Genomic DNA, 9,057 nt, shown 5'->3' on the forward strand with positions numbered 1-9,057 from the left:
CTTAGTGGATAAAAAGGCTTCAAGGAAGAATATTTTGATTTCTTCCTGAAGCCGTTTGAATATTCCACTTCCCTTACCACACCATCTTTTCATTCGTTTTTACCAATAGGTATATTTTATTACATAATATGGTACAAAAGATTTAAAAGAAACATTGCTGAAACAAAGATGGCACATACAGTACATGAGGTGTGAGATACGTCTAGTACATATTGTTACGTGTTTGTCACCGATTATAATGCGAATATATATATATATATATATATATATATATATATATATATATATATATATATATATATATATATATATATATATATATATATATATATATATATATATATATACACACACACACACACACACACACACACAAGTTTCAATGAGGAAGCTTAATTCCTAAAGGGTCACAGCCTGGAGAAATGGAAGGAAATGTGGGAAGGGGGGAAATATGTCCAATTAGTTGGATCAAGAGCCCCTCACACGTGAACACCTCTCAGGGCGCATACAAAGCTATACATATCTCCTGGTGCATACACACAGCAATATATATCGCTGTGTATACATCCGGGTCTTCCTGGCACTAACAATGGCCTGACACCTAACAATGCTCTCACTATCAAGCTAAATTAACCGGAAGTTATACAAATTTCAAGGTGAAAAATGACGTTTTTTCGTAATATTCTCTTTAAAAAGCACTGTATACATTTGTATTTTTACAAGAAAAGCTGATATGGTTTGAAACCAACATGGAGGCAAGATATTCTATCTGGTGTCTACCTGGTGTCTACCTGGAGGGTAGACACCAGGTCGCATATCTTACCTCAGTTGATTTAAAACCATATCAGCTTTTCTTGAAAATATACAAATATATACAGTGCTTTTTAAAGAGAATATTACGAAAAAAAAAAAGGTTATTTTTCACCTTGAAATTTGTATCACTTCGTTGATTTATAAAGCTTTACAGTGAGAACACTTAGATATCAGGTCACTGTTAGCACTGAGTATTACGTACCCCTGACACTGCGAGGTGGAAGATCCTTCCCGTTAGCTCTGTCAGAAACTGCTTCTTGTGAGGGTCTGAGAGGTCTGAGGGTCGCAGTCCTCGATCCTTCAACACAGAGGGAGTCGCAGGTTCGGAAAATCTGAAGTGAGCAGCTTTCTGTAGCGGCGTCCGAGTCTCTCTATTCCTGAAAGCCGTTTTTAATCCGATGAAGTTACGTCCCCTGCCACCCTCCGAGGTGCCAAACGATGCCCGTCGCGGGCCAAAGCGCTCGGGTGAAAACATGTTATTAACACAAGACACGTTCCAGTGATAAATATCCGATGCCGTTCTTTATGCGATACTGTTCACTGTGACCAAAACACTAGCAGGGCACACCAGAAGGGCTGCTCAGATGATGGGGCCAGCGGGCAAGCCCACGCCTGCGGCCCGCCCACACCACACGCAGCACATGGAGGTCTGGGAGGGTCTACGCCTGGTACAGGGACCGACCATACACTGCGTCATCGTCACTAACGCGGCCAAACAGCAGCCACCCTCTCAGACGCCGCCACCCAGCACCGCCCACAACTCCTGAAGGATACGGGGTCTGGGGGCCACTATCTAGCACCTTCCACTTCTCCTGAGGGACACAGGGTCTCCGGGGTATCATCCACTACTCCTAAAGCTTCCAGGGTTTACAAGGAAGCACCCACTTCTCCAGAGCGCCGCAAACTTCCCCTGAAGGCCACAAAACCACACCCAATACTGCCCACTTCTCCTGAAGAGCACGAGGTCTCCGTTGCGAGGTCTACTAACGAGTAGAGGGGCGAGAAAAGCCGAGTAAGCCAGGGGTTTGGCAGGCGTGGGAATCTTCATATGGGTCTGTAGCGACTGAGTCGAGGGGCTATTCTCGGGCGCTCATCTTCGATGCCAACAGGTAGGGGGGCTGGTGCACACCCACTGCCGCCCACCTGCTGCCGCCCAGCCATACCACCCAAAGGGTTACGTTTGAAAAATATCGACCTTAGGCTACATTTTACCTGCATACTAACAAATATCAATTCCAAAAACTGAGATCTAAATCAAGTACACAGACATATAACTCTGTATATTAAACCAGACGCCCAACCATGGGGCAAGTACAGTTGTATCAACACACTTGTATGGGTGTGAGCCATGGGTTTAAAACGCTGCAGCAAGGAAACTGGAGGCAGAGATGTGTTTGAGGGCAATGTGTGCTGAGAATAGTACACAGAGAATTAATAGAGTAGATAATAGATGCTGATGTCTTGTTACCAAAAGTATAATTTAGAAGGCTGAGGGAGCGGTTGTTGAGGCGATTTTGGCATTAAAAGAGGATGTAAAAGAATGGCACAACTAAAAGAAAATACAAATCTGGAGTGGAAGGAAAGAGGAAGAGTTGGAAAGACTGGGTAAACGTCTGTTGGCTTTAAAACAGACTTGTGTAAATAGTGACTCGAGTGAATAGTGACAGATATGATTTGACGTGCTGCTGGAGTGTGAGCGAGGAAAAATTTAAAAGGGATTCAGGGAAATCGGTTAGCCGGACTAGAGTTTTGGAGGTGTCAAGTACGGTGCCTGCGCTGATGTCAGCACTTCTGGCAATACAACGATTGAATGAATGATAGTGAACGTGTTTCCTCTTTTTGAGTCGCCCTACCTCGTTTAGAGCCGGAAAGGGAAAACTTTCGAAATATGTATTACACGAAGGAAGCTTAACTCATTCATTTACTCTGGAGTTTCAGACACCCAAATTATAGATTTATTTCACAAATTTAGATAAAGGTCCAGTACAGAGGGAAACGTTATCAAGCAATGAGCTAGAACAGACGCCACAGAAGACGAAGATCAGAAGACATGGCAAGAAGAGGGAGGGGAAAGTAACAGTAGTAATAATCTAGTAATACTTAAGCATGGAACTAATAGATGTTTAATTATTAGTAGATACAGTAGTAGTTGTAGCAATATTGATACACAGATTAATCACTTAGGGATTCTAGCAGCTCACCACTACGGAAAGAAGTTTAACCTTAATTAGAATTACACCTACGGTGGATATTCAGTGTTTTAGCAGCAAGCTACTAAGGAAACAAACTCTGCGTATATTCGAACATGTTGGTCTATTACTGTAAGCTCCTTGCCTGATAAGATAACTACACCGGCCACCGATCCGTTGCCACAACCCCCCCCCCATATCCCTCAGCTACACCACCTACTCGAGGAATCGGCTAGCCAAACCACAATTTATCATATACCTCGCTCGTGTTAACCATAATATTTAATGCAGGTAATCTGCAGCGAGAGAAACCTGACCTTCACACATTTCTTGACTCACGCTTCTCCCCACTAGCTGTGCTCCATGCTTCCCTTTCATGTTTGTCGCTCTTCCAAGTTGCTTCACTCCTGTGGCGAGTTAAGCCCTGGCTGTTTCTAACACCGAAGACACTCCTCTCTGGTGCTATTCTTTGCCTGTCCCCACTTCCTCGATTTCTCATTACCCGAGAGTTAGTCTGTTTCGTTATCTAATGAAACAGTCATTTCTCGTTCCATTAACCAGCTAATTTGTTTCTTCGTCCTCCTTCATCCTGGGAGGTTGACACGCCACATCCCTTTTCATAACTCCTCTTCGATTCATACTCACGTTCACAAGTGGTACCTATTATATTTGAGTGCATATTCAACACTGGAAGTTGTGTTATCATGAACATCAGGCTTGACAAAGCTCTTGGATTATTATAATCATGGGGGAGCGCTAAACCCGTAGGATTATACAGCGCATGGGAGGGGATGGAAAGTATTCAGGCTCACTTCAGGGAACCGGAGCACAGATCCAATTCCCTAGATCAAGAGCCCCTCACCAGCGTCAAAAAACTTCCCTTGACGGGCAAAGCTCTTGGAGAGCGAAACATTACCACAGTAAACTTCACATTACTTGCACAAATATAATTTTACATGAAAAAAGTATTGACTGGTGGTAAACAATTTACATGTAGACTGGATGACCCACGTGTACAGATAGGCTTTATCCCATTAATCCAGTACCGTTCGACTCCTCATACTTATTTTAACTTTTACAAAGGGGCTAGGGATGTCAGGAAATATTTCAGAGTGGTCAGGAAGTATAATGACTTGAATAATGAAATGGTAAAGACAAGATCTATAAGAATATTAGGGCTCGCGAAGCCAAGTGTGAACCCAGACACGGTCAATAGCCGAGACGATCTCAACAACCACAAACAGGCGAGTACGCAGGCGCACAACTAGTTGTCCTAAGCTTATATTTAGACGCGTAGGCATACCTTCGTTAAGCCTATACCTGGCTCTCCACTACGGTATTGGCGACAACGTCTGTATTAAGCCTATAGTGTACCTGGCCCGCCAATGTAATTTTAGCGACCACGTCTGTGTTACATCTCAGACAAAAGTCTTACCTCCTTTTTTTTGATAAACACTGGGGATAAGACTTATCTTCTTGCAGGAAGAGTCACCTCTCTGGTGTGGGTGTGGGTGTGGGTGTGGGTGTGGGTGTGGGTGTGGGTGTGGGTGTGTGTCACACACATGCGTGAGTGAAAGGAAATGCTCTAAATGCAAACTAAACCAAATTTGTCAATCTACAGACTTACTCGAAGACAGCGAAACCATTAACATACTTCTTAATATAAACATGACACGATTATATCTGCAGCACTATCAACTATTTTTTTTTTCGTACATTCTTGAGCAAGGACACTGCACAAACAGCGAAAAGTTTGACAGCTGAGGAAATACATCAATCCCAGAAAGAAAAAGAGAGTTAAATAGGATACACAAATAACTCGCACACATGAAAATTAAACTTATGACGTTTCGGTCCGACTTGAACCATTAACTAGTACTTAGTTAAGAGTCCTAGTAGGACCGAAATTGTCATAAGTTTCATTCTATGTCAGGATTATTTGTGTATTGTTCCAGTCACGGTATTGTGCCATTTTATTCTTTCTAAATAGCATACTGTACACACACCTGTCTCTCAAGAGACACATGCAATAACTTAAAAATATGAATGCTATACTGAAAGTTTACCATGCTGACCACGGTCTTCAGTTGAAATTAGGCTGCAGAGAATAATTGTATGGGCATTTACAGCTTAAAATGTGTACCTTGCTCTATATACAGTATTGCATAAATGCTGTGGTTTATTCCTCAGGAAACAGGAGAGGTGTCTTCTGACACGGGTCTTCGTCAAATGCTGACCCGTGTTAGGCATCCTCTGAATTAAGATCAAAGTTTTAAATAATTATTTTGCAGTAGATAAAAAGGTTTCTAAATACTGGATATCCTTTAAGTGTACTGTAATTCCCATCTCAGGAATTAGTGTTCTTGAGTGGTGATGTACAGGTGACATGCAACCTTAAGAGTCTTCACAAATAACTCTCAGAACTTTTCGAAAGAGGTTTCGCACAGTCCTGGGCCACTACGTGAAAATGGGGAGAAAACCAAAGACAGGTTAGTATCAGTGGTAATATTAGTTGAATTAGCAATGAAAATAGTAGGGTTACTTATTACTTTTACTACCGCTAATGTCAGTACTAGTGACCTGTCTTCTCCATTCTTGGAACTCCCTCTTTCTTGACTTTACTTTCTCCTCATTCTCAGTTGTACAGTTATGACGATTAAAAGTTTTGCTAAAAATAATAGCACTAATGTTGAAAGAATGTTTTTTTTTCTATTTTGAAATATTATAAACAACCTCTGTAAAGGCCACACCATAAGAACACCAGATGTTTCGATAAATATGTATATATTTAGCGAGTGTGGTGTCAGAACAGTTGGTAGCTGTTCGTTTATACTGTTGTATTAATAGGCTTGGCGGAATATGTTGGCAGAGTGACGCAACACTGACTTGACATACTAAATCCACCCTTCATCTCCGTCACTGTGAGGCTGAGATGCTCACCACCATCTTGTTTTCTCTCAAGGTCGCTACAGAGATTAACAAAACTTCGTGAAATATAACGTTCACTTATGCCACTCAGAAGTGGGTAAATTAAGTTTCAAGCCAATGGAAGAGCTGGAAATAACCTGTAGCTAATTATTATTATTATAATCAAAAAGAAGCGCTAAGCCACAAGGACTATACAGAGCCTGTAGCTAAAACACTTCCGTAAACACTAGGCTCTAGAGTTCATGATAGAGCAGGGAATGACTTTCAATTATATTATTTTCTAATTTTATTATTGTGACCGGGAATCACTAAACTCGCAAGTGTCATTCAGCTCTTGGAGAATCTGAGGTAATCAGGTCTGATCGAAGGTGGTAAATATATGCTAATAACTAATTCAGGTCTTACCTGAATTATGTAAAATATGTAAAAATTAATGTCAGATGCAATGAAACTAAAATACGTACCAGGCTAAAAACATGAAATTAATGGAGATGTTTTCTTATGTCCAATGCTATGCATGACCTTAGGAACCGTAATTGCTTTAGACCCTCATACATGGACTATACTGTATGAAGAGTACAATAACTACTGGCGATATTCGTTGCTTACACGCGCGCGCGCACGCACACACACACACACACACACACACACACACACGCACACACACACACACACACACACACACACACACACACACACACACACACACACACACACACACACACACACACACACACACACACAGTTTACTTTTCACATTTCTTTCTATTTTTATCCCTTTCCTGTAGGAAAGGCGAGCACAAAAAGAGTTTATAGTATATGACGGATGCAATAAGAAAAGGAGCCACAACAGACTGCTGTGGGTGGAGAGCGTAAGGTCTTAACACCCTCAGTAACTTGTAGCCATAATATAGCTCTTCGTCTCGAGTCATCCTGTGAACGCCACCTACACAACGTGAACGCCACCTACGCACCGTGAACGTCACCTACGCACCGTGAACGCCACCTACTCACCCTGAATGCCACCTACGCACCGTGAACGCCACCTACGCACCGTGAACGCCACCTACGTACCGTGAACGCCACCTCGCGTGATTTTACTCATTCGTGCATGTGATCACAAGGTTATAATGGCAGATTAAATCTAACATTAACGACTGTCATTGAGATTATTAAACCCAAAATCCACCCAATTTCTAACTAGCATGTATACCTATATACCTAAAAAGAAAGAGGGATTAAGTAAACTTGTACAAGTACACTTATGTAAACACACACACACACACACACACACACACACACACACACACACACACACGTGTGTGTGCGTGTGTGAGAGAGAGAGAGAGAGAGAGAGAGAGAAAAAAATACACCTGTGTATATACTTCGGTTCTATTATTATATAGCGCCTGCGTTGTATATACATCACGGATATATTAAAGATATACCTCTTCCAATGTATCTGTTTACTCTGATTTAATTTTGTCAATAATTTTGTTTTTTAGTAAAATTCTACTAGATGTTAGTGAGCAGGTACCCGTCATGTTATTTCTCCAGTCAGTGTTGAGATGACACTTTCCTAGTTGCGATTCTGTAGGTTACAATTTCAGTGTTGTAATATATATCACTGAAGCAATGCACCACTGTAAAGTGCAGAAGTATACCACTGAAAAAGTGTAGCAATGTAGCAGTGTTGCAATGCACTATTGTATCAATGCACCACTGTCACCACATCAGTGCTAGCAACAGATCCTGGCTGTCTCATCCTCTGTTTATTTTTCCTCTGCATCAAGTCACTGACAAGACATATCGTTGGCACTCTCCTCACATCGCCCCCCCCCCACCCTCACACCTCGCCTCACACCTCGCCTCACACCTCGCCTCACACCTCGCCTCACACCTCGCCACACACCTCGCCACACACCTCGCCACACTCCTCGCCACACACCTCGCCACACCCTCACACCTCACCTCACACCTCACCACACACCTCACCACACACCTCACCACACACCTCACCACACACCTCACCACACACCTCACCACACACCTCACCACACACCTCACCACACACCTCTCTCACACATCGCCACTGTCTCTCTCTCTCTCTCTCTCTCTCTCTCACACACCTCGCCACTCCTCTCACCTAGCCACATTCCTCTCTCTCTCTCTCTCTCTCTCTCTCTCTCCCCTCACACACCCCTCGCCACACACCCCTCTCTCTCACACCCCTCGCCACACACCCCTCTCTCTCACACCTCGCCACACACCCCTCTCTCTCACACCTCGCCACAGTCCTCTCTCACACCTAGCCTACCCGAACTGACTAATGAGGGTTTAAACCCTATCTACTACATGAGGGTCATTAATGCTGTACAAGATTTGTTCACCAGTGCAAGAATACTTTATTGCATAATATAGTGATTAAAGTTAACAATTAGTGTATGTATTCCAACACACACACCTCTTGGTAAAATATATTAAAGTATATACACAATATATAATATATATATGTCGTGCCGAATATGTAAAACTGGTCAATTAGCAAGAACTCATTTAAAATTAAGTCCTTTCTGAAATTTTCTCTTATACGTTTAAAGATATATTTTTCTCATTATTGTTGATGTAAAAATTTATAATTTTGCACCAAAAGGAACTTAGAAAACTTACCTAACCTTATTATAACAAAATCAATTTATTTTAGCCTAACCCAACTAAATATATTTTAGATTTGTTTACAGTAATTTAATACTGAACAAACACAGTGAAATATATTTTTTTCGTTACGTTCAGAATGATTTTGGCGAAATTATTGCATACACAAATTTTCACTTGTCCTGTATGGCAAGATGAACGTTGCTATTTAAGCCAAGATGGCAAGTTCTGCCTATTCGGCACGACATTATATATATATATATATATATATATATATATATATATATATGTATATAATATATATATATATATATATATATATATATATATATATATATATATATATATGTATATAATATATATCTTAGAATATGTTTGGTATGGATACTTCCATAGCTTTTATTTACAAAAAACAGGGTACACAATACTTTAAATCCAGTTGCTTTCACTTACAACTTCAAGGATACAATAC

Source organism: Cherax quadricarinatus, chromosome 15 (genome assembly GCF_038502225.1).
Source record: "Cherax quadricarinatus isolate ZL_2023a chromosome 15, ASM3850222v1, whole genome shotgun sequence".
NCBI lineage: Eukaryota > Metazoa > Arthropoda > Malacostraca > Decapoda > Parastacidae > Cherax > Cherax quadricarinatus.